At 50.4% G+C, this 24607-nt stretch overlaps 1 long non-coding RNA gene and 1 pseudogene across 1 annotated transcript in view; both read left to right on the forward strand.

Moving 5' to 3' along the window:
• Window positions 1-3627, forward strand: part of LOC139232593 (uncharacterized) — an 8701-nt gene extending 5074 nt beyond the window's left edge. Inside the window, exon 2 of the long non-coding RNA XR_011588041.1 lies at window positions 2665-3627. This is a non-coding gene — a long non-coding RNA (uncharacterized lncRNA). The remainder of the gene's footprint in view (window positions 1-2664) is intronic.
• LOC139232771 (zinc finger protein 91-like) overlaps window positions 1-24607 on the forward strand; it is a 93166-nt pseudogene that overhangs the window by 16703 nt on the left and 51856 nt on the right.

Genomic DNA, 24607 nt, shown 5'->3' on the forward strand with positions numbered 1-24607 from the left:
CCCCCGCTCCCCTCTCACCCCCCCCCCCGCTCCCCTCTCACCCCCCCCGCTCCCCCTCACCCCCCCCCGCTCCCGCTCTCACCCCCCCCGCTCCCGCTCTCACCCCCCCCGCTCCCGCTCTCACCCCCCGCTCCCGCTCTCACCCCCCCCCCGCTCCCCGCTCTCACCCCCCCCCCGCCCCCGCTCTCACCCCCCCCCCGCTCCCCTCTCACCCCCCCGCTCCCCTCTCACCCCCCCCCCGCTCCCCTCTCACCCCCCCGCTCCCGCTCTCACCCCCCCCCCTGCTCCCGCTCCCGCTCTCACCCCCCCGCTCCCGCTCTCACCCCCCCCCCCCGCTCTCACCCCCCCCCCCCGCTCCCGCTCCCCCCCCCCCGCTCCCGCTCCCCCCCCCGCTCCCGCTCTCACCCCCCCCCCGCTCCCGCTCTCACCCCCCCCGCTCCCGCTCTCACCCCCCCCCGCTCCCGCTCTCACCCCCCCCCCCGCTCCCGCTCTCCCCCCCCCGCCCCCTCTCCCCCCCCGCCCCCTCTCCCCCCCCGCCCCCTCTCCCCCCCCGCCCCCTCTCCCCCCCTCCGCCCCCTCTCCCCCCCCGCCCCCTCTCCCCCCCTCCGCCCCCTCTCCCCCCCCTCCGCCCCCTCTCTCTCCCCTCTCCCCCCCTCCGCCCCCGCTCTCACCCCGCCCCCTCCCCCCCCCCCCCCCCCCCGCTCTCACCCCGCCCCCCCCCCCCGCTCTCACCCCCCCCCCCCGGTCTCACCCCGCCCCCCCCCCCCCCCCTGCTCTCACCCCGCCCCCCGCCCCCCCCTCACCCCGCCCCCCCCCCCCGCTCTCACCCCCCCCCCCCCCCGGTCTCACCCCGCCCCCCCCCCCCCTGCTCTCATCCCGCCCCCCGCCCCCCCCTCACCCCGCCCCCCCCCCCCCCGCTCTCACCCCGCCCCCCCCCCCCGCTCTCACCCCCCCCCCCCCGCTCTCACCCCGCCCCCCCCCGCTCTCACCCCGCCCCCCCCCCCCCCCCTGCTCTCACCCCGCCCCCCCCCCCTCACCCCCTCACCCCGCCCCCCCCTCACCCCCTCACCCCGCCCCCCCCCCCCCCGCTCTCACCCCGCCCCCCCCCCCGCTCTCACCCCGCCCCCCCCCCCCGCTCTCACCCCGCCCCCCCCCCCCCCCCCCGCTCTCACCCCCCCCGCTCTCACCCCCCCCCCCCCCGCTCTCACCCCCCCCCCGCTCTCACCCCGCCCCCCCCCCGCTCTCACCCCGCCCCCCCCCCCCCCGCTCTCACCCCGCCCCCCCCGCTCTCACCCCGCCCCCCCCCCCCGCTCTCACCCCCCCCCCGCTCTCACCCCGCCCCCCCCCCCGCTCTCACCCCGCCCCCCCCCCCCCCGCTCTCACCCCGCCCCCCCCCCCCCCCCGCTCTCACCCCGCCCCCCCCCCCCCGCTCTCACCCCGCCCCCCCCCCCCCCGCTCTCACCCCGCCCCCCCCCCCCGCTCTCACCCCGCCCCCCCCCCCGCTCTCCCCCCCCCCCGCCGCTCTCCCCCCCCCCCCGCCCCCCGCTCTCACCCCGCCCCCCCCCCCCCCGCTCTCACCCCGCCCCCCCGCTCTCACCCCGCCCCCCCCCCGCTCTCACCCCGCCCCCCCCCCCCCGCTCTCACCCCGCCCCCCCCCCGCTCTCACCCCGCCCCCCCCCCGCTCTCACCCCGCCCCCCCCCCCCGCTCTCACCCCGCCCCCCCCCCCCGCTCTCACCCCCCCCCCCCCCCCGCTCTCACCCCCCCCCCGCTCTCACCCCCCCCCCGCTCTCACCCCCCCCCCCCCCCGCTCTCGCCCCCCCCCCGCTCTCGCCCCCCCCCCCCCGCTCTCACCCCCCCCCCCCCCCCTCTCCCCCCCCCCCCGCTCTCACCCCCCCCCCCCCCCGCTCTCACCCCCCCCCCCCCCGCTCTCACCCCCCCCCCCCCCGCTCTCACCCCCCCCCCCCCCCGCTCTCCCCCCCCCCCCCCCCCGCTCTCACCCCCCCCCCCTCCCGCTCTCACCCCCCCCCCCTCCCGCTCTCACCCCCCCCCCCTCCCGCTCTCACCCCCCCCCCTCCCGCTCTCACCCCCCCCCCCCGCTCTCACCCCCCCCCCCCGCTCTCACCCCCCCCCCCCGCTCTCACCCCCCCCCCCCTCTCCCCTCCCGCTCTCACCCCCCCCCCCCTCTCCCCTCCCGCTCTCACCCCCCCCCCCCCCTCTCCCCTCCCGCTCTCACCCCCCCCCCCCCTCTCCCCTCCCGCTCTCACCCCCCCCCCCCCCCTCTCCCCTCCCGCTCTCACCCCCCCCCGCTCTCACCCCGCCCCCCCCCCCGCCTCGAACAACAAGCTCCGGCTCCGAGCGGGGCCCCCGGGGGAGGGGCAGCTGCGGGACTTTCTCCCGGTGACAGGCCGGGGAACGGCCGCCATCTTGCTGGGGCAGGGGCAGAGGGGCGCATGCGCGGCCTTTCCCTGGGCCAGGAACCAGGAGGAGAGAATGTTGTGAATTTCTATCCTGGACTCAGTCAGGGCTTTTGTAAAGTGCTGTTCCAGGCTGTGAGAAGGGCAGCATTTACAGGCCGCAAACTCACACCCAACATCAACTCAACGCACCAGGGCAAACGCTGACTGCTCTCATTCTATATCATTCTGTGTAAACTCCTTTTACAGAGTATTAGCAGGGGAGGATTTACAGCCGGGAAACTCAAACCCAACATCACGTCAAGATATCAGAGTTACTCTATTCATCAGGCCTGAATATTAGCAGATATTTAACGTGGAAGGAGAAATGTTTGCCTGTTCTGTCTCTGGGAAAAGATGTCAAACATCAGTATGACTGGAAAAGCCCGAGACAGACACACCCGAGTGAGAGTGTTCCAGTGCACTGACTGTGGAAAGAGCTTTCACCTGTTACACAGCCTGAAAAAACACCGCACCATTCACAGCGGGGAGAAACCGTACACGTGTTGTGTGTGTGGACGAGGCGTCAACTGATCGTTCAACCTGGAGACACACAAGGACACCCACACCATGGAGAAACCGTGGAAATGTGGGGACTGTGGAAAGGGATTCAGTTACCCGTCCCAACTTGAAACTCATCATTACCGTCACACTGGGGAGAGACCGTTCACCTGCTCCGTGTGTGGGAAGAGATTCACTCGTTCATCCGAGCTTCTGACGCACCAACGAATTCACACTGGGGAGAGACCGTTCACCTGCTCCGTGTGTGGGAAGAGATTTAATCGATCATCCAACCTGCTGAGACACCAGCAAGTTCACATGTGACTGCAGGGGTTAGATTCTGCTTTGAATCACATCCAGGACTGAACCATGTTCATTCTGAGAGTTAAGGTTTGTTTCTGCTGATATTAATAACCCATATAACTGGGCTGGTGTTTAATATTCTGGATATATAGTTGATTGACTTGGTGGGGCTGCAGTGTTCTTTCCCAAATTACAATAGTGACTACACTCCGAATGTACTTTATTGGCTGTAAAGCGCTTTGAGACATCCAGTGGTTGTCACAGGTGCTTCATAAATGTAAGTCTTTTAGAATCGCTGTCTGTGATCTATCCCCTTAATTCAAGGACTCTCATAAGAATTAGTTTCCAATAAAATTATGAACTTTTCAATCCTATAGTAATCTTTGATACATAATCTACAATTCAGTGGCTGAAAGGTTCCACCGATTAACATCTCCAATGTGAAAGTGCTGATTATTCCTTGCTGACAATTCTCACTGAATTGCACATTACACACAGTGGCCCCTCCATTATCCACCAGAAAGGGGAATGGAAATTGGTGGGGAATCGAGAGCCCCCAAATGTTGCCCCTCCCATCTGGTACAGCAATCCCCTCGGCCCGGGAATGGAGACAAGTCCAGTAAAAGTAATGGACTGAGTTTAATCTTTGAGGGCCTGTGGGTTGGTTTATATCATACAGGAGGAGTGTTGCGTATGCAATAACTCAATAGGCTTAACACCGTGAACTCAATCAGGTGCAACCTGACTACTTTATTAGCTCTCAAAATGAGGATTAAACATGGAGGCTTTCTTTATATACAAGGGCTGCACATATGTGTCTGTGGCCCAATGACCTCCGTCGGTTGCTCCCCCTGGTGGCAGGTAAATCCAGGCATACATACATTACATCATTTCCTCCCCCCTGCACCCCCCAAGATCTTGGTATCAGTCCTATTTACAAATTGAGACACTCTGGAGCTTTCCGCTCCCGAGTTGATCATCTCAGTTCAATTCCAGATCTGGGTGAGCTCTCTGAATCATTCATGACTTGAGGTTGGGTAGCCGACCTAATGGGAGTGGCAGTGTCCATGTCGGGATTGAAGGTCCAGATTCATTGACAACAGCAGGGTCTTCTGATGGCGAATATGGATCGGTTGGTCATTGATGGTGTCTTCTTCAAGCTGTTCCGGTTCGTCTGTGTGCCGCAATTTCGTCTGATCAATGTGCCTTCTGCATGTTTGCCCTTTAGTGAGCCTGACAATAAGCAACCTGTTACCCTCCTTGGCCATAATATTGCCAGTGACCCACTTGGGGCCTTAACCATAATTTAGCACATGCACAGGATCATTAATAGAGATGTCGTGTGATACGGCAATGCGATCATGATACCACTGCTGATGTTGACGTCTGTTTTCGACGTGATCGTTAAGATCAGGGTGGACAAGCGAGAGCCTGGTCTTGAGACCTCTCTTCATCAACAGTTCAGCAGGGGGTACCCCGGTAAGCGTGTGGGGTCTCGTCCTGCAATTAAGCAGAATGCGTAACAAGCGAGTATGCAAAGAACCGTGAGTTACGCGTTTCAGGCTCTGCTTGATGGTTTGGACGGCCCGCTCCACTTGACCATTGGACGCGGGTTCGAATGGTGCTGACCTTACGTGCTTGATACCATTGAGTCTCATAAACTCCTGAAACTCCAAACTCGTGAAGCATGATCCATTGTCGCTCACAACGATGTCGGGCAGACCATGAGTGGCGAACATGGCATGAAAGCTCTCAATGGTGGCTGTGGATGTGCTGGATGACATGATTACACACTCTATCCATTTGGAATACGCACCCATCACTACCAAAAACATTTTGCCCAGGAAGGGACCCGCATAGTCGATGTGGATCCTCGACCATGGTTTGGATGGCCACGGCCACGGCCACGGCCACAGCCACAACCACAGACTGAGCGGAGATTCCACTGGTGCATTGCTTAACTGCATGTAAGTATTGCACTGATGCACACATGACTCCAAATCAGAGTCAATGCCAGGCCACCAAACGTGAGACCTGGCAATAGAAACACAGAAACATAGAAAATAGGTGCAGGAGTAGGCCATTCGGCCCTTCGAGCCTGCACCACCATTCAATAAAATCATGGCTGATCATTCCCTCAGTACCCCTTTCCTGCTTTCTCTCCCTACCCCTTGATCCCCTTAGCCGTAAGGGCCATATCTAACTCCCTCTTGAATATATCCAATGAACTGGCATCAACAACTCTCTGCGGCAGGGAATTCCACAGGTCAACAACTCTCTGAGTGAAGAAGTTTCTCCTCATCTCAGTCCTAAATGGCCTACCCCTTATCCTAAGACTATGTCCCCTGGTTCTGGACTTCCCCAACATCGGGAACATTCTTCCCGCATCTAACCTGTCCAGTCCCGTCAGAATCTTATACGTTTCGATGCGATCCCCTCTCATCCTTCTAAACTCCAGTGTATAAAGGCCCAGTTGATCCAGTCTCTCTTCGTTTGACGGTCCAGCCATCCCTGGAATCAGTCTGGTGAACCTTAGCTGCACTCCATCAATAGCAAGAACGTCCTTCCTCAGATTAGGAGACCAAAACTAACACAATATTCCAGGTGAGGCCTCACTAAGGCCCTGTACAACTGCAGTAACACCTCCCTGCTCCTATACTCAAATCCCCTAGCTATGAAGGCAAACATACCATTTCCCTTCTTCACCACCTGCTGTACCTGTATGCCAACCTTCAGTGACTGATGAACCATGACACCCAGGTCTCGTTGCACCTCCCCCTTTTCCTAATCTGCCATTCAGATAATATTCTGCCTTCATGTTTTTGCCCCCAAAATGGATAACCTCACATTTATCCACATTATACTGCATCTGCCATGCATTTGCCCACTCACCTAACCTGTCCAAGTCACCCGCAGCCTCTTAGCATCCTCCTCACAGCTCACACCACCACCCAGTTTAGTGTCATCTGCAAACTTGGAGATATTACTCTCAATTCCTTCATCTAAATCCTTAATGTATATTGTAAAGAGCTGGTGTCCCAGCACTGAGCCCTGCAGCACTCCACGAGTCACTGCCTGCCATTCTGAAAAGGACCCATTTATCCCGACTCTCTTCTTCCTGTCTGCCAACCAGTTCTCTATCCACGTCGGTACATTACCCCCAATACTGTCGAAATCTTGACTCTCAATTTAACTATAAAAAATTTAACTCGGACATAAACAGCCAGGTAGATGTCCCTTTAATAGATTTTACATGCTGAGACAAAGGCTCCGCGAAGGTTTCTAACAGTAATACAAAAACACACTAGCTTTATACAGAAAAGTTATGGTTCCATCACGTGTATCAGTTCTGCCCTTGCAGTCAGCAAATACAGATAAGGAGTTCTTCAATCACCTAATTAACATGGTTCCTTGTTTCAATTTCCTACTTATCTATACAGCCTTTACCTGGAACTTCTAAGATTCATCATTGCGACGGTTACTACTTGGGAGTGTAATCCTAAAACAAAAGGGGCGCTCTTTTTGTTAGGGAGGGTACACTCCAGGTTCCTTTGCTCACACAGATGGCTCCCAAGCTTCTAAATTAATTGGCTATCAATCAAGGTTAAGATGTTTATGCAGAAACAGGCTGTCTGCTGCAGGGGCTTCTGGGAGAACTGAGACTCCATTTTGTTTTTATTACAAAAGGATACATTTAACAGAAAATGTGACTTTAAAAGTAAATTTCCACATTCCCTCCTTTTGTCCTTCACAAGGACAACTTAATCCATTCTAATCTTGCACAGTATTTCTATTTCTATTTCCACACAAGAACCTTCAGTAGTTGTTGCTACCATAATCTTAGCAGTGGTTTCGGTTGATAATATTGTTTCTCCCAACCTGGCACAGCAGCACTTAACTAATACAAGCAAAAGGTATAAGGCAAAGATTATCAGCAAGAACATGATCAAACCTTGTACCAAGGATTTTCCCAGGGATCCCAGCCATCCGGATACCCAATTCCACAAGGTGATACTTCCCTGGCCAATAGTTTGTTTGTATTCTATCACCCCCTTCCTAATATATTCAGCTAGATTGCTGATCTCTTCTGAATTATCCGAGATGTACGTACAACATTCTTCACCAATTAACACCCATGTCCCTCCCTCCTTGGCTAGGATATAATCTAGGGCCATACGATTTTGGAGAGCCATCATTCGAATGGCTACCATTTCATCATTTACCCTTTCGAAGGCCTGGGAAGTTGTGTTGGCTACTGATTCTACTAAATTAGCCAGTTCCCATAATTGCCATTCGTTTGATGCTATTCCGTAGGATGGTATCATTACCTCGGCTATTTCATTTGACCATGTCAAATCCAGTTTAGGTCTATGACTTCCATAGGCATCCCTTGGAGTCTTTGTTGTCCTAATAAAGGGTATCACATATCCTAAGTAACAGGACCCCGTCCAGTTGGCTGGTAACCATGGGTAGGCTTTATGGCCACAAATAAAGTAAGTGCAATTATAGAACATCAGTCTTTGGTCCTTCCGTGCCATCCATACTTGAGTGGTCTCCCCGTCCCACCTTTTACCTGAGGTTTTATTAAGGACCATAGTCCAGTTAAAGGTTGCTATCTTTCTCCCGTCAGTGTGATTTGTCATGGCTTGCCATTTAGTCATTTGGGGACACTTGCTGCATCCCACTTCTGGTCCTTTAGTTTCATCACTTACTAAGCATATTATACCTTCAGGATTTCCTTTTCCGGGAATAATACTTAGGAAGGGTGACTGACGTCTATTACTATAATTTGGCTGTTGCCATCCCTGGAAGGTTGTAAGATTATATCTCGCTGACCTCCATTCTGTTAGATCCCCTGTTTCTGACACCTGAGTTAAGTTTGTCCTATTTTGCACTATTAACCATTCTGCCATTTCTGATTCATTAAAGGGAACGGATCTTAGGGGGAATACCCCCTTCGGAGTGGACAGGTCCATGGGAACATATCCAACAGTCAGACAAGTTCCTTTCTTGAGCATACTTATGACTCAGTGCCATAAATACATTTTCCTGTAGTTCCCTTTGTTCGTGTTTCCGTACCCCTGGTACTATTGATGACACAAGGCACAACCCTGTTGAGCACAACACTATCAGTCCCCATCGTCCATACAGTTCCTTATTCATTCCTTGTCGGGTGCCCCTTTGCAATGGGACACATGGAACCATGTTGGTCTTTTATTTTGATTGCAGTATTAGTTGTCAGCAAGACCTGGTATGGTCCTTCAAACCTTGGTTGTCGGCTGTTTTTTCTTTTAAAAATTTTGATGTAAACGAAATGTCCCGGCTCCAGATTATGACACTTCCCTTCTGCTGGTTCGACCTGGAAATACATTTGGTTAGTGCAATACAATAATTCAACATATTTTCTTCCATTTTATGAATGTCCATTTGTTTTGCAGTAAACGGTGCAGTAAAAGGTAGTCGTTGGGGACGTCCCATAACTATCTCATGCGGTGACAAACCTGTTGTTCTGTTAGTTGCAGATCGTATTATCATCAAGGCTAAGGGCAGCAGTTCCACCCATTTCAGTCCAGTGTCATTACACAGTTTTGCCAGCTTATTTTTAAGCATTCCATTAATCTTTCAACAAGTCCGGCTGATTGTGGTTGATAACTGCAATGAAAACGTTGGTCGATCTGTAAGGCTTTACACATTTCTTTTATAACAGTTCCCGTAAAATGTGACTCATTGTCACTGGAAAGCTTTGCGGGAATTCCGAAGCGCGGTACAATTTCTTTCAACAAACGTTTAGCAACAGTAGTGGCATCGGCCTTTTTACAAGGAAAGGCTTCAATCCATCTAGAGAACACATCTACAATAACTAATACATACTTAAATCCCATACACATAGGTAGCTCAATAAAATCCATTTGTAAATGTACAAAAGGCCCCATTGGACTTGGGTGGGAGGCAGATTCTACCTTTTCTGTTTTACCCGGATTCATTGTCTGACAGGTAACACAATTTCCACAGATTTGTTTTGTAATTGCCGAAATACCTGGTGCATACCAAGTTGCCAAAATATAATCTGCCATCCCCCCTTTTGTAGTATTTGTATTTATTGTTGGATTACAAAATGTCAATATGGTAATACTGTTTTTTTAAAATCGGACTTCTCATTTATGTTTATAGTGATTCACAGATCACAGAATGCAAAGTACTTGTTTTATAATTGTGTGCCCAACTTCTGGTTTAGAAGCTGAACATCAAAAACGCCAATCTTTTGCTCTGCAACTTCAATTTATGATACTGTGTCTCATAAATTACAATTTTTTAAGCTTCAGTTCCTGACTCAGTAATTGCAAACCCCAGATTTTTCCAATACAACCAAAATGTTTATCAAGGAGAATCACTTGAAATATCTCAAATTACAATTTTTTATTTTAAAATCTCTTTACTGAGCTAGCAGCTTTCGCCTTAAGGTTTTGCACAAAGGGCAGTGTGTTTTTTTAGTCCTATCACACAAGGACTCTGATCCTATCGCACAAGGATCATCGATCGATAACGCTCTTTGACCTTAAACTAATGGCGATCTCCCCGGGCTGTTTCCAGATCGGATATTTTCAGGATCAGATCCCTTCTGCCTTTAAGCCGAGAAGGAAATGATTCAAAAATAACTTTAGCTCTTAAATGTCGAGTCTCGTAGATCGCAGTACCTCCACTGTGAACAACAGATTATATATGCGGTTCAACAGTAAAGAGACCCTTTGCGAGCAAAGGCTCACCTTATTCTGGCCAGTTAAACCCTTCACTGAAGAGGCACTATGTCTGCATCCGTCACTCACAGAATAGAGGGTAGGCGATCTCGGTGGAATCTCCAAGAAACTGTCGAAATCTTGACTCTCAATTTAACTATAAAAAATTAAACTCAGATATAAACAGCCAGGTAGATGTCCCTTTAATAGATTTTACTTGCTACAAGGAAAAACCTTGCTGAGACAAAGGCTCCGCGAAGGTTTCTAACAGTAATACAAAAACACACTAGCTTTATACAGAAAACAGACAAAGAAGTTATGGTTCCATCACGTGTATCAGTTCTGCCCTTGCGGTCAGCAAATACAGATAAGGAGTTCTTCAATCACCTAATTAACATGGTTCCTTGTTTCAATTTCCTACTTATCTATACAGCCTTTACCTGGAACTTCTAAGATTCATCATTGCGACGGTTACTACTTGGGAGTGTAATCCTAAAACAAAAGGGGCGCTCTTTCTGTTAGGGAGGGTATGCTCAAGGTTCCTTTGCTCACACAGATGGCTCCCAAGCTTCTAAATTAATTGGCTATCAATCAAGGTTAAGATGTTTATGCAGAAACAGGCTGTCTGCTGCAGGGGCTTCTGGGAGAACTGAGACTCCATTTTGTTTTATTACAAAAGGGTACATTTAACAGAAAATGTGCCTTTAAAAGTAAATTTCCACAATACCATGCGCTTTGATTTTACACATCAATCTCTTGCACGGGACCTTGTCAGAAGCCTTTTGAAAGTCCAAATACACCACATCCACTGGTTCTCCCTTGTCCACTCTGCTAGTTACATCCTCAAAAAATTCCAGAAGATTCGTCAAGCATGATTTCCCTTTCATAAATCCATGCTGACTTGGACCGATCCTGTCACTGCTTTCCAAATGCGCTGCTATTTCATCCTTAATGATTGATTTCAACATTTTCCCCACTACTGATGTCAGGCTAACTGGTCTATAATTACCCATTTTCTCTCTCCGTCCTTTTTTAAAAAATGGTATTACATTAGCTACCCTCCAGTCCATAGGAACTGATCCAGAGTTGATAGACTGTTGGAAAATGATCACCAATGCATCCACTATTTCTCGGGCCACTTCCTTAAGTACTCTGGGATGTCGACTATCAGGCCCCGGGATTTATATGCCTTCAATCCCATCAATTTCCCTAACACAATTTCCCGCCACATGTTTCTAGAACAGAGAAACATAGAAAATAGGTGCAGGAGTAGGCCATTACCCTTCGAGCCTGCACCACCATTCAATAAGATCATGGCTGATCAATCCCTCGGTTGCCCTTTCCTGCTTTCTCTCCATACCCCTTGATCCCCTTAACCGTAAGGGCCATATCTAACTCCCTCTTGAATATACCCAATGAACTGGCATCAACAACTCTCTGCGGTAGGGAATTCCACAGGTCAACAACTCTCTGAGTGAAGAAGTTTCTCCTCATCTCAGTCCTAAGACCATGTCCCCTGGTTCTGGACTTCCCCAACATCGAGAACATTCTTCCTGCATCTAACCTGTCCAGTCCCGTCAGAATCATATATGTTTCTATGAGATCCTCTCTCATCCTTCTAAACACCAGTGAATAAAGGCCCAGTTGATCCAGTCTCTCCTCATATGACAGCCCAGCCATCCCTGGAATCAGCCTGGTGAACCTTCGCTGCATTCCCTCAATAGCAAGAACGTCCTTCCTCAGACTAGGAGACCAAAACTGAATACAGTATTCCAGGTGAGGTCTCACCAAGGCCCTGTACAACTGCAGTAAGATCTCTCTGCTCCTATATTCAAATCCCCTAGCTATGAAGGCCAACATACCATTTTCCTTCTTTACCGCCTGCTGTACCTGCATGCCCACTTTCAGTGAATGATGAACTATGACATCCAGGTCTCGTTGCACCTCCCATTTTTCCAGTCTGCCGCCATTCAGATAATATTCTGCCTTTGTGTTTTTGCCCCCAAAATGGATAACCTCACATTTATCCACATTATACTGCATCTGCCATGTATTTGCCCACTCACCTAATCTGTCCAAGTCACCCTGCAGCCTCTTAGCATCCTCCTCACAGCTCACACCGCCACCCAGTTTAGTGTCATCCGCAAACTTGGAGATATTACACTCTATTCCTTCATCCAAATCATTAATGTATATTGTAAAGAGCTGGGGTCCCAGAACTGAGCCCTGCGGCACCCCACTCGTAACTGCCTGCCATTCTGAAACGGACCCGTTTATCCTGACTCTCTGCTTCCTGTCTGCCAACCAGTTCTCTATCCACGCCAGTACATTACCCCCAATACCATGTGCTTTGATTTTGTACACCAATCTCTTGTGCGGGACCTTGTCAAAAGCCCTTTGAAAGTCCAAATACACCACATCCACTGGTTCTCCCTTGTCCACTCTGCTAGTTACATCCTTAAAAAATTCCAGAAGATTCGTCAAGCATGATTTCCCTTTCATAAATCCATGCTGACTCAGTCCGATCCTGTCACTGCTTTCCAAATGGGCAGCTATTTCATCCTTAATGATTGATTCCAACATTTTCCCCACGACTGATGTCAGGCTAACCGGTCTATAATTACCCATTTTCTCCCTCCTTTTTTTAAAAAGTGGCGTTACATTAGCTACTCTCCAGTCCATAGGAACTGATCTAGAGTCAATAGATTGTTGGAAAATGATCACCAATGCATCCACTATTTCTAGGGCCACTTCCTTAAGTACTCTGGGATGCAGACTATCAGGACCCGGGGATTTATCGGCCTTTAATCCCATCAATTTCCCTAACACAATTTCCCGCCTAATAAGGATATCTTTCACTTCCTCATTCTCACTAGACCCACTGTCCCTAGTACATTCGGAAGGTTATTTGTATCTTCCTTTGTGAAGACAGAACCGCAGTATTGGTTCAGTTGGTCTGCCATTTCTTTGTTCCCCATTATAAATTCACCTGAATCCAACTGCAAAGGACCTATGTTTGTCTTCACTAATCTTTTTCTTTTCACAGATTTATAGAAGCTTTTGCAGTCAGTTTTTATGTTCCCGGGAAGCTTCCTCTCATACTCTATTTTCCCCTTCTTAATTAAACCCTTAGTCCTCCTCTGTTGAATTCTAAATTTCTCCCAGTCCTCAGGTTTGTTGCTTTTTCCAGCCAATTTATATGCCTCTTCCTTGGTTTTAACACTATCCTGAATTTCCCTTGTTAGCCATGGTTGAGCCACCTTCCCAGTTTTATTTTTACTCCAGACAGGGATGTACAATTGCTGAAGTTCATCCATGTGATCTTTAAATGTTTGCCATTGCCTATCCACCGTTAACCCTTTAAGTATCCTCTGCCAGTCTATTCTAGCCAATTCACACCTCATACCGTCGAAGTTACCTTTCCTTAAGTTCAGGACCCTAGTTTCCGAATTAACTTTTTGTCACTCTCCATCTTAACAAGGAATTCTACCATATTATGGTCACTTTTCCCCAAAGGGCCTCGCACAACAAGATTGCTAATGAGTCCCTTCTCATTACACATCACCCAGTCGAGGATGGCCAGCTCCCTGGTTGGTTCCTCGACATATTGGTCGAGAAAACCATCCCTAATACACTCTAGGAAATCCACCTCCACCGCATTGCTACCAGTTAGGTTAGCCCAATCTATATGTAGATTAAAGTCACCCATGATAACTGCTGTACCTTTATTGCACACATCCCTTATTTCTTGTTTGATGCTGTCCCCAACCTCACTACTACTGTTTGGTGGTCTATACACAACTCCCACTCGCGTTTTCTGCCCTTTGGAATTCCGCAGCTCCGCCCATACCGATTCCACATCATCCAAGCCTTCCTTACAATTGCATTGATTTCCTCTTTAGAAACATAGAAACATAGAAAATAGGTGCAGGCGTAGGCCATTCAGCCCCTCCAGCCCGCACCGCCATTCAATGAGCTCATGGCTGAACATGCAACTTCAGTACCCCCTTCCTGCTTGCTCGCCATACCCCTTGATCCCCCTAATAATAAGGACTTCATCTAACTCCCTTTTGAATATATTTAGTGAATTGGCCTCAACTACTTTCTGTGGTAGAGAATTCCACAGGTTCACCACTCTCTGGGTGAAGAAGTTTCTCCTCATCTCGGTCCTAAATGGCTTACCCTTTATCCTTAGACTGTGATCCCTGGTTCTGGACTTCCCCAACATTGGGAACATTCTTCCTGCACCTAACCTGTCTAAACCCATCAGAATTTTAAACGTTTCGATGAGATCCCCTCTCATTCTTCTGAACTCCAGTGACTACAAGCCCAGTTGATCCAGTCTTTCTTGATAGGTCAGTCCCACCATCCCGGGAATCAGTCTGGTGAATCTTCACTGCACTCCCTCAATAGCAAGAATGTCCTTCCTCAAGTTAGGAGACCAAAACTGTACACAATACTCCAGGTGTGGCCTCACCAAGGCCCTGTACAACTGTAGCAACACCTCCCTGCCCCTGTACTCAAATCCCCTCGCTATGAAGGCCAACATGCCATTTGCTTTCTTAACCGACGGCTGTACCTGCATGCTAACCTTCAATGACCGATGTACCATGACACCCAGGTCTCGTTGCACCTCCCCTTATCCTAATCTGTCACCATTCAGATAATAGTCTGTCTCTCTGTTTTTACCACCAAAATGGATAACCTCACATTTAACCACATTATACTTCATCTGCCATGCATTTGCCCACTCACCTAACCTATCCAAGTCGCTCTGCAGCCTCATAGCATCCTCCTCGCAGCTCACACTGCCACCCAACTTAGTGTCATCCGCAAATTTGGAGATACTACATTTAATCCCCTCGTCTAAATCATTAATGTACAATGTAAACAGCTGGGGCCCCAGCATAGAACCTTGCGGTACCCCACTAGTCACTGCCTGCCATTCTGAAAAGTACCCATTTACTCCTACTCTTTGCTTCCTGTCTGACAACCAGTTCTCAATCCATGTCAGCACACTACCCCCAATCCCATGTGCTTTAACTTTGCACATTAATCTCTTGTGTGGGACCTTGTCGAAAGCCTTCTGAAAGTCCAAATATACCACATCAACTGGTTCTCCCTTGTCCACTTTACTGGAAACATCCTCAAAAAATTCCAGAAGATTTGTCAAGCATGATTTCCCTTTCACAAATCCACGATTCGACAAGCTCCTGTGGCAGGTCGACCGACGTCAGATCCAATTTGGTGAACGACTTTCCCCGGCTAGCGTTGCAAACAGGTCATCAGCCTTTGGTAACGGGTACTATCGTGTTTCGAAACTCGGTTGATGATAACCTTGTCGTCTCCAAAAATCCTGATAGTGCCTTCAATCTTCAGCACAGGAACAATGGGACTAGCCCATTCGTTAAATTTGATCGGTAAAATGAGCCCTTCACGTTGGAGTCTGTCCATTTCGATTTCCTGTACGGGACCGCCCGGGTTTTGTAATGGATGGGCCTTGCATCTGAGTCCAGGTGGATCTGCACCTTGTCTCCCGTGAAGTTGCCGATGCCCGGTTCAAACAGCGAGGGAAATTTGCTCAGCACTTGAACACATGAAGCGTCATCCACCGATGACAAAGCTTTAATATCGTTCCAGTTCCACTTTATTTTTTCGAGCCAGCTCCTGCCGAACAGCTTTGGACCATTGCCTGGAACGATCCACAGCGATAGATCATGAACCGCCCCATCGTACGACACCTTGACTGCTTCACTGCCAATCACTGGTATGAGCTCCTTGGTGTAGGTACGCAATTTTGCATTCACTGGACTCGGCTTGGTTTCACGGCCTTGGTGTCCCACAGTTTTTCGAAAGTCCTCTGGCTCATAATTGACTGACTCGCACCCGTGTCTAATTCCATAGATACCGGCACACCGTTCAATTTTACTTTAATCATTATCGGTTGGCTCTTTGTCAGGAATGAATATACACTATACACTTCCTCCTCCGGTATCTCGGGTTGCATTGCCGGATCCGCTCCGGATCGGTCATCATCATCCACATGGTGTGTCGCACCATTTTTGCACCGCCTCTAAATGCACTGATGAGGCGGATAATTGCCCCCACAACGCCAACAGGGTGAAATCGGATTCGTGCCCAATGGCGGACTTCGAGCAGCTACAGGTTTCGCAAACACAGTCGGGTAGGCCCTGCCAGGTACAGCTCTGGCAACCGACAACACAATCTGGTGCACAGTACTTGCCATGGAGTTCTGACTCTGCGAGGATATCTGCTTTGTACTATTGAATGTGGTCAGGCAAGCCTGGGCGATCGTGATGGCCCAGCGCAGATCCAGAGTCTCTACAGCCAGCAGCTTCCACAGGACCACCTCGTGGTTTATTCCTATTACAAAGACGTCGCGCAGCGTGTCTTCCAACGCGGTTCCAAACGTACACGGCCCAGTAAGACATCTCAGGTCGGCAACAAATTCCGCCATGTCCTGGCCCTCAGAACGAACATGCTTGTAAAAGTGATATCTCGAGATAATGATGCCTTCTTTAGGTTTGAGATGGTCCCAAATCAGAGCACACAATTCCTCATAGGTCTTTTCCATTGTACGTGCAGGTGAGACCAGATCCTTTATGAGGCCACAGAATTTTGGACCACAAACTGTGAGGAAAACCGCCCTGTGCCGAACTGCATCAGCGTCTTCATCCATCTTGTTGGCCACGACATACTGGTCGAGGCGATCTGTAAAATCCTCCCAGTCTTCTCCCTCCACGAATCACTCCAGGATTCCACCGGTGCTCATTTTTTATTTGTGTGTGGAAGTTCGTGTTGTGCCTCATCACCAAATAACTCAATAGGCTTAGTACCGTGAACTCAATCATGTGCGACCTGACTCTACTTTATTAGTTCTCAAAGTGAGGATTAAAGATGGAGGCTTTCTTTGTATACAAGGGCTGCACATGTGTGCCTGTGGCCCAATGACCTCCAACAGTTGCTCCCCCTGGTGGCAGTAAACCCAGGCATACATATATTACAAGGAGATCGGTGTCAGTGACTTTGGGGTAGGTTTATATCAGACAGGAGGGGATTGGTGTCAGTGACTGTGGGGTGGGTTTATATCAGACAGAAGGGGATTGGTGTCAGTGACTGTGGGGTGGGTTTATATCAGACAGAAGGGGATTGGTGTCAGTGACTGTGGGGTGGGTTTATATCAGACAGGAGGGGATTGGTGTCAGTGACTGTGGGGTGGGTTTATATCAGACAGGACGAGATTGGTGTCAGTGACTGTGGGTGGGGCTGGTTTATATCAGACAGGAGGGGATTGGTGTCAGTGACTGTGGGTGGGGCTGGTTTATATCAGACACGACAAACTAGTCAAACTGGGTAGAACCATCGGAACTGACACGTCAGAGCCCGAGGCCCTGTCCCCACATGGAGTGGGATCCTGCGCAAGTTTCACTGGGTCAGGGACTAAAGAGTCCGTGCAAGGGGGCTGTGGGGAAAGGGCAGTGGAGTGGGACTAGCTGAGCTGCTCTTGCAGAGAGCCGGCACGGGCTTGACGGGCCGAAAGGCCTTCCATACTGTATCCTTTCTATAATTCTATTGGTGAACAGTAACAACAACTTGTATTTATATAGCACCTTTCACTTAGTACAACGCTCCACGGCGCTTCACAGGAGCGTTATAAAACAATATTTGACACCGAGCCGCATGAGATATTAGGGCAGATGACCAAAAGCTCGGTCAAAGAGGTAGGTTTTAAGTAGCGTCTTAAAGGAGGAAAGAGAGGAAGAGGTGTGGAGAGATTTCGGGAGGGAATTCCGGAACTTAGGGCCCAGGCAGCTGAAGGCACGGCCGCCAATGGTGGAACAATTAAAGTTGGGGATGCTCAAGAGGCCAGAATTAGAGGAGTGCAGACATCTCAGGATGGGGTGGAGAAGGGGTTGTGGTTGTGGGGCTGGAGATTACAGAGATAGGGAGGGGTGAGGCCATGATGGTGTTTGAAAACAACGATAAGAATTTTAAAATTGAGGCGTTGCTTAACTGGGAGCCAATGTAAGTCAGCGAGCACAGGGGCAATGGGTGAGCGGGACTTGGTGCGAGTTAGGATGCGGACAGCCGAGTTTAGGATCACCTCTAGTTTACGGAGGGTAGAATGTGGGAGGCCAGCCAGGAGTAGTTAATTCTAAAGGTAACAAAGGTATGGATGAGGGTTTCAATAGCGGATGAGCTGAGGTGGAGATAGACGATGTTACGGAGGTGGAACTAAGCAGTCTTAGTGATTACTTCCTAATCAGTAGTTCAGAGTGTTTTAAATTTGCGGGGTGGAAGGTTAGAACAGAATATTTTTAAAGAAGTGTTACTCCACCTTTAAATGAAGCCTTAGTCGCACTGAAAAATTAAACAAATTAAATGGAGCTTCAAAAAATAGTGAGACATTTTTGAAAGTCTCAAGTCACTAAAATTTAAAGGGGTACAGTCCCTGTACTGAGTGCAGAATGGAGCGACTGCTAATTGGAGCTCTGTTGGTGAGGTCCTCCGACACCCATGTAAACAAGTCTGTTCCTTTAAATATAAAATCAGAGAAAGGGAGTCACTGTCCATTTAATTATCTACCCCCACTGCAGTTCAGGAGATATAATTGGCCTCAGTACCACTGGGCTAACTACAAGTAAAGGTCAGCCAGTGCCCCTTCTCTCGATGCTGATCTGGTGACCTCAGCTGGGAATTGTGTGGATGTCAGTTGAGGACAGGATTGGATTGGGCTGTGACGCCGACCACAGTGGAAACCCAGCTGACACTCACTGCGTCAGTTCATGCATGACCAATGTAGGAACAGGAGGAGGACATTCAATGTGACCATGGCTGATCTGTATTTTAACCCCATCCACCCGGCTTGGCTCCATATCGCTTAATACCCTGGGCTAAAATATCTGCCCATCTCATATTGTGTCTGTAAGCACTCTAGTAATGACTCCATGAGGTAAGGTATTGTACTTGAACTGTGGTGACCTTAATCCATTTATTACAGCTCCTGAGTGAGGGTACAGTAAGGTGAGCTCCCTTTTATACCTAGTTACCTGTCGTGTACAGGTGACCCCGAGGTCTCCACCAGTTGCACCCTCTGGTGGTACAAGCATAGAGTATACAGTGTGAAGGTACATCCAGTAGTCTTATGTAACTGTACATTGAGCGTACAGGGAGTATATTTATATTATACATACACAACAGCACTCTCCCCTAAGTCTTGTGCCACTGTCCTTTGCATTGTGTGCTCTAGCCCTCAAGTTGAGTGCCCAAAGCCCTTGCACCTTGTCTATACTTTGGCTTGGCTCTCTCCCTGTTGACCCCCAAGTCCTTATTGCCACAACATTGGGAAATGGTCAGCAGTGGACGGTTAGAGGTTGCAGTGGGGGTTGAGTGGGTTCTGGGTGTGATCCATGTGTGTCCATGGCTACATACATCCATTCCCCCTTCCCCCCTCCCGCCCCCCCCCCCATACATAGACCATGTGTGTGGCTCAACACCTGCATGTGCATACATGTACAGAAAGAAAGAACAAAAAAAAACATAGGATTAATTACATCACTGTTTGGGTTCTGCAGTAGTGGAACAAGTACATTTTACAAGTACAAGTTCATCCGTGGTATCACAGTCTTGCCCCTAGGTTGTGTAGGTGCAGGTGGCTGAGGACACTAGTTCCAGAGTGACTGGACTGTGTCTCGGTTGTCTGATGGCGGCACTGTGCCCCCTGCCAGCTGGGTGGGCTCGGATCGCTCACCTCGCTGAGTCTCAGGGTCTTTGCCGTTGCCGAGTGGTGGGCAGAGCCACAGGAGTGTGTGGCCTTCCTGTCCTCCTTTGAGGGCTGCGGTGTCTCTTTGCTGCCCTTCAGTGATAGTGGGAGCCTGGTCATCCCTGGTCCCATTTGGAAAGCTGGAGGGTGCTCGCCTCTTGCTCCCGGTACTGGCCCTGGTGACCAGAGAGGTAGAGCCGATCATGGGCAGGGTACAGGTAGTGGTGCCTTTGCCGTCCGCTGATCGCTGGCCCTACAGCTGGTATGCTCCCTCTGTGTGTGGCCACACTCCCTGGGGCATCACATTGGTTCCGGAGGCACAGGCTACATGATTGGGTAGCCCGCTGGACCTGGGTGCTTCCGATGGGAGGTTGCCTTTGGTTTTGTCGGCATGCATGTAGAACCCGGCATCGCGCATCATTATTTCATTTGCTGTCATAATACATTGGCTCCAACCGCAATCGCCCGACTCAACATGGTTAGTTACATTTACATTCTTGCATTTGTCAATTACATTGCTTACATGTATATCACCGACATCGCTGTACAAAGGGTGGAACTGTGCCTTTAATTGTGATGGGTTGCCGGTGTCCTTTAAGAGGGCCTTGCAATCTTTACCCCAATCCAGTTCGCTGCTCGGCATCACATGTTGCTCCATCAACGTGCCCGTCATGGTCTGGCCGCCGCCATATTTACTTCAGGCGCTTCACCTCGTGGTGCGGGCGCCATCTTTTTTCTCTCCACGAGGTAGGCTGCGGTGATCCTTTTCTCCCCAGGGTCTGCCACGGAAGGAGGAAAGTTGCCTTCTGCACCGATTTTCTTCCTCCGGAGTCCTGCCACTGGAGCCTGGAAGGTGAGGTCGGGTCGTTTAGGCTGGATCATCTTGCCGTTGGGTTGAGCGGTCTGTGTCATCTCCACGCAGTCGAGTTGGGCGGCTGGTTTCTCAGATGTTGTGCTGGATCCAACTTCGGAGCCACGGAGAACGTCGATCACCGGGGGCTGGAGGTTTTCCCAGCTCCAACGGATTTGTTTCATCCATCTTCCTCCTAGCAGCATTGCACCATCACCGGCAATGATCCACAAAGGTAACTTGTGCATCGCGCCGCCATGGGACACCTGGACATCCACGCTGCCAACGACTGGGATGGTGTTGTTTGTGTAGGTGAGCAGCTTCACTTGGATCGGGATCATTTTAGGTCATTCGATTGGATTGTCCCAGAGTTTCTCAAAGCCGGCCTGATTCATCAACGATTGGCTCGCTCCTGTGTCCACTTCCATCGTGACTGGAACATCATTGATTTCGACTTCTATTTTCAATGGCAAGCTCTCGGTGGTGCAGGTAAACGCTCCGTACGTCTCATCATGGGGCTGAGCTGCCTCATGCACTCTCTCTTCATCGTCGCTGGAGTCCGGATGATCGGCCAGCTCTTCATTGGCTCGGTGAGTACAATTTCTCTTGCACATTCACTGGGGGTGGCCCTTCGTGTTACAGCCTTTGCAAGTATCGTCTTTGTAACGGCATTGGTGGGCCCTTTGATTTCGTCCACAGCGCCAGCATGGGGTTAGCCAGTTGGCCAGTACTTGCCGGGTTAGAGTCCTGGGGATGAGTCATCCGCTTGGAATCGCAGGCCGAGACCATGAACACCTGGCTCACGTTAATTGCCTTCTGCAGGGTGACCGTGGTGTCGCAGAGAGCAGCCTGTGGAGAATGCCTTCGTGGCCGATTCCAAAACGAAGATGTCCCACAGCGCTGCGGTGAGGTGGTCGCCAAAATCACACGGTGCAGCCAATCATCTGAGATCTGCAGCATATTTCGCGATTTCTTGGCCTTTGGGCCGCTGATGGGTGTTGAACCGGTGTCTAGCTGTGAGGATGCTCTCTTTAGGTTTGAGCATGTTCATAGTCATCGTTACGAGCTCCGCATATGTTTTGATTGTTGTCTTCTCTGGGGCTAGCAAGTCCCTGACGAGGCCATAGACAGTGGACCCACAACTGCTGAGCAGGATGTGTCTCCCGCCAGGTCATTCTCAATGAAAAAGTGTTCAAGCCTTTCCACGAAGGCCTCCCAATCTTCCCCATCGGCGAATTGTTGAAACGTGCCAAGGTTAGCCACTTTTCGCGTGGAAATTTGTAATCTCGTCGCCAGTTATTGTATCTGTAAGCACTCTATTAATGACTCCACGAGGCAAGGTATTGTACTTGAACTGTGGTGACCTTAGTCCATTTATTACAGACAGGAGGGGATTGGTGTCAGTGACTGTGGGGTGGGTTTATATCAGACAGGAGGGGATTGGTGTCAGTGACTGTGGGGTGGGTTTATATCAGACAGGAGGGGATTGGTGTCAGTGACTGTGGGTTAGGTTTATATCAGACAGGAGGGAATTGGTGTCAGTGACTGTGGGGTGGGTTTATATCAGACAGGAGGAGATTGGTGTCAGTGACTGTGGGGTGGGTTTATATCAGACAGGAGGAGATTGGTGTCAGTGACTGTGGGGTGGGTTTATATCAGACAGAAGGGGATTGGTGTCAGTGACTGTGGGGTGGGTTTATATCAGACAGAAGGGGATTGGTGTCAGTGACTGTGGGGTGGGTTTATATCAGACAGGAGGAGATTGGTGTCAGTGACTGTGGGGTGGGTTTATATCAGACAGAAGGGGATTGGTGTCAGTGACTGTGGGGTGGGTTTATATCAGACAGGAGGAGATTGGTGTCAGTGACTGTGGGGTGGGTTTATATCAGACAGGAGGGGATTGGTGTCAGTGACTGTGGGTGGGGCTGGTTTATATCAGACAGGAGGGGATTGGTGTCAGTGACTCTGGGGTGGGTTTATATCAGACAGGAGGGGATTGGTGTCAGTGACTGTGGGGTGGGTTTATATCAGACAGGAAGAGATTGGTGTCAGTGACTGTGGGGTGGGTTTATATCAGACAGGAGGAGATTGGTGTCAGTGACTGTGGGGTGGGTTTATATCAGACAGGAGGAGATTGGTGTCTGACTGGGTTGGGTTTATATCAGACAGGAGGAGATTGGTGTCAGTGACTGTGGGGTGGGTTTATATCAGACAGGAGGAGATTGGTGTCTGACTGGGGTGGGTTTATATCAGACAGGAGGAGATTGGTGTCTAACTGGGGTGGGTTTATATCAGACAGGAGGAAATTGGTGTCAGTGACTGTGGGGTGGGTTTATATCAGACAGGAGGGGATTGGTGTCAGTGACTGTGGGTGGGGCTGGTTTATATCAGACACGACAAACTAGTCAAACTGGGTAGAACCATCGGAACTGACACGTCAGAGCCCGAGGCCCTGTCCCCACATGGAGTGGGATCCTGCGCAAGTTCCACTGGGTCAGGGACTAAAGAGTCCGTGCAAGGGGGCTGTGGGGAAAGGGCAGTGGAGTGGGACTAGCTGAGCTGCTTTTGCAGAGAGCCGGCACGGGCTTGACGGGCCGAAAGGCCTTCCATACTGTATCCTTTCTATAATTCTATTGGTGAACAGTAACAACAACTTGTATTTATATAGCACCTTTCACTTAGTACAACATTCCAAGGTGCTTCACAGGAGCGTTATAAAACAATATTTGACACCGAGCTGCATGAGATATTAGGGCAGATGACCAAAAGATTGGTCAAAGAGGTAGGTTTTAAGTAACGTCTTAAAGGAGGAAAGAGAGGAAGAGGTGTTGAGAGATTTCGGGAGGGAATTCCGGAACTTAGGGCCCAGGCAGCTGAAGGCACGGCCGCCAATGGTGGAACAATTAAAGTTGGGGATGCTCAAGAGGCCAGAATTAGAGGAGTGCAGACATCTCAGGATGGGGTGGAGAAGGGGTTGTGGTTGTGGGGCTGGAGATTACAGAGATAGGGAGGGGCGAGGCCATGATGGTGTTTGAAAACAACGATAAGAATTTTAAAATTGAGGCGTTGCTTAACTGGGAGCCAATGTAAGTCAGCAAGCACAGGGGCAATGGGTGAGCGGGACTTAGAAACATAGAAACATAGAAAATAGGTGCAGGAGCAGGCCATTCAGCCCTTCTAGCCTGCACCGCCATTCAACGAGTTCATGGCTGAACATGAAACTTCAGTACCCACTTCCTGCTTTCACGCCATACCCCTTGATCCCCCGAGTAGTAAGGACTTCATCTAACTCCCTTTTGAATATATTTAGTGAATTGGCCTCAACTACTTCCTGTGGTAGAGAATTCCACAGGTTCACCACTCTCTGGGTGAAGAAGTTTCTCCTTATCTCGGTCCTAAATGGCTTATCCTTTATCCTTCGACTGTGACCCCTGGTTCTGGACTTCCCCAACATTGGGAACATTCTTCCTGCATCCAACCTGTCCAAACCCGTCAGAATTTTAAACGTTTCTATGAGGTCCCCTCTCACTCTTCTGAACTCCAGTGAATACAAGCCCAGTTGATCCAGTCTTTCTTGATAGGTCAGTCCCACCATCCCGGGAATCAGTCTGGTGAATCTTCGCTGCACTCCCTCAATAGCAAGTATGTCCTTCCTCAAGTTAGGAGACCAAAACTGTACACAATACTCCAGGTGTGGCTTCACCAAGGCCCTGTACAACTGTAGCAACACCTCCCTGCCCCTGTACTCAAATCCCCTCGCTATGAAGGCCAACATGCCATTTGCTTTCTTAACCGCCTGCTGTACCTGCATGCCAACCTTCAATGACTGATGTACCATGACACCCAGGTCTCGTTGCACCTTCCCTTTTCCTAATCTGTCACCATTCAGATAATAGTCTGTCTCTCTGTTTTTACCACCAAAGTGGATAACCTCACATTTATCCACATTATACTTCATCTGCCACGCATTTGCCCACTCAC

Source organism: Pristiophorus japonicus, chromosome 20 (genome assembly GCF_044704955.1).
Source record: "Pristiophorus japonicus isolate sPriJap1 chromosome 20, sPriJap1.hap1, whole genome shotgun sequence".
NCBI lineage: Eukaryota > Metazoa > Chordata > Chondrichthyes > Pristiophoridae > Pristiophorus > Pristiophorus japonicus.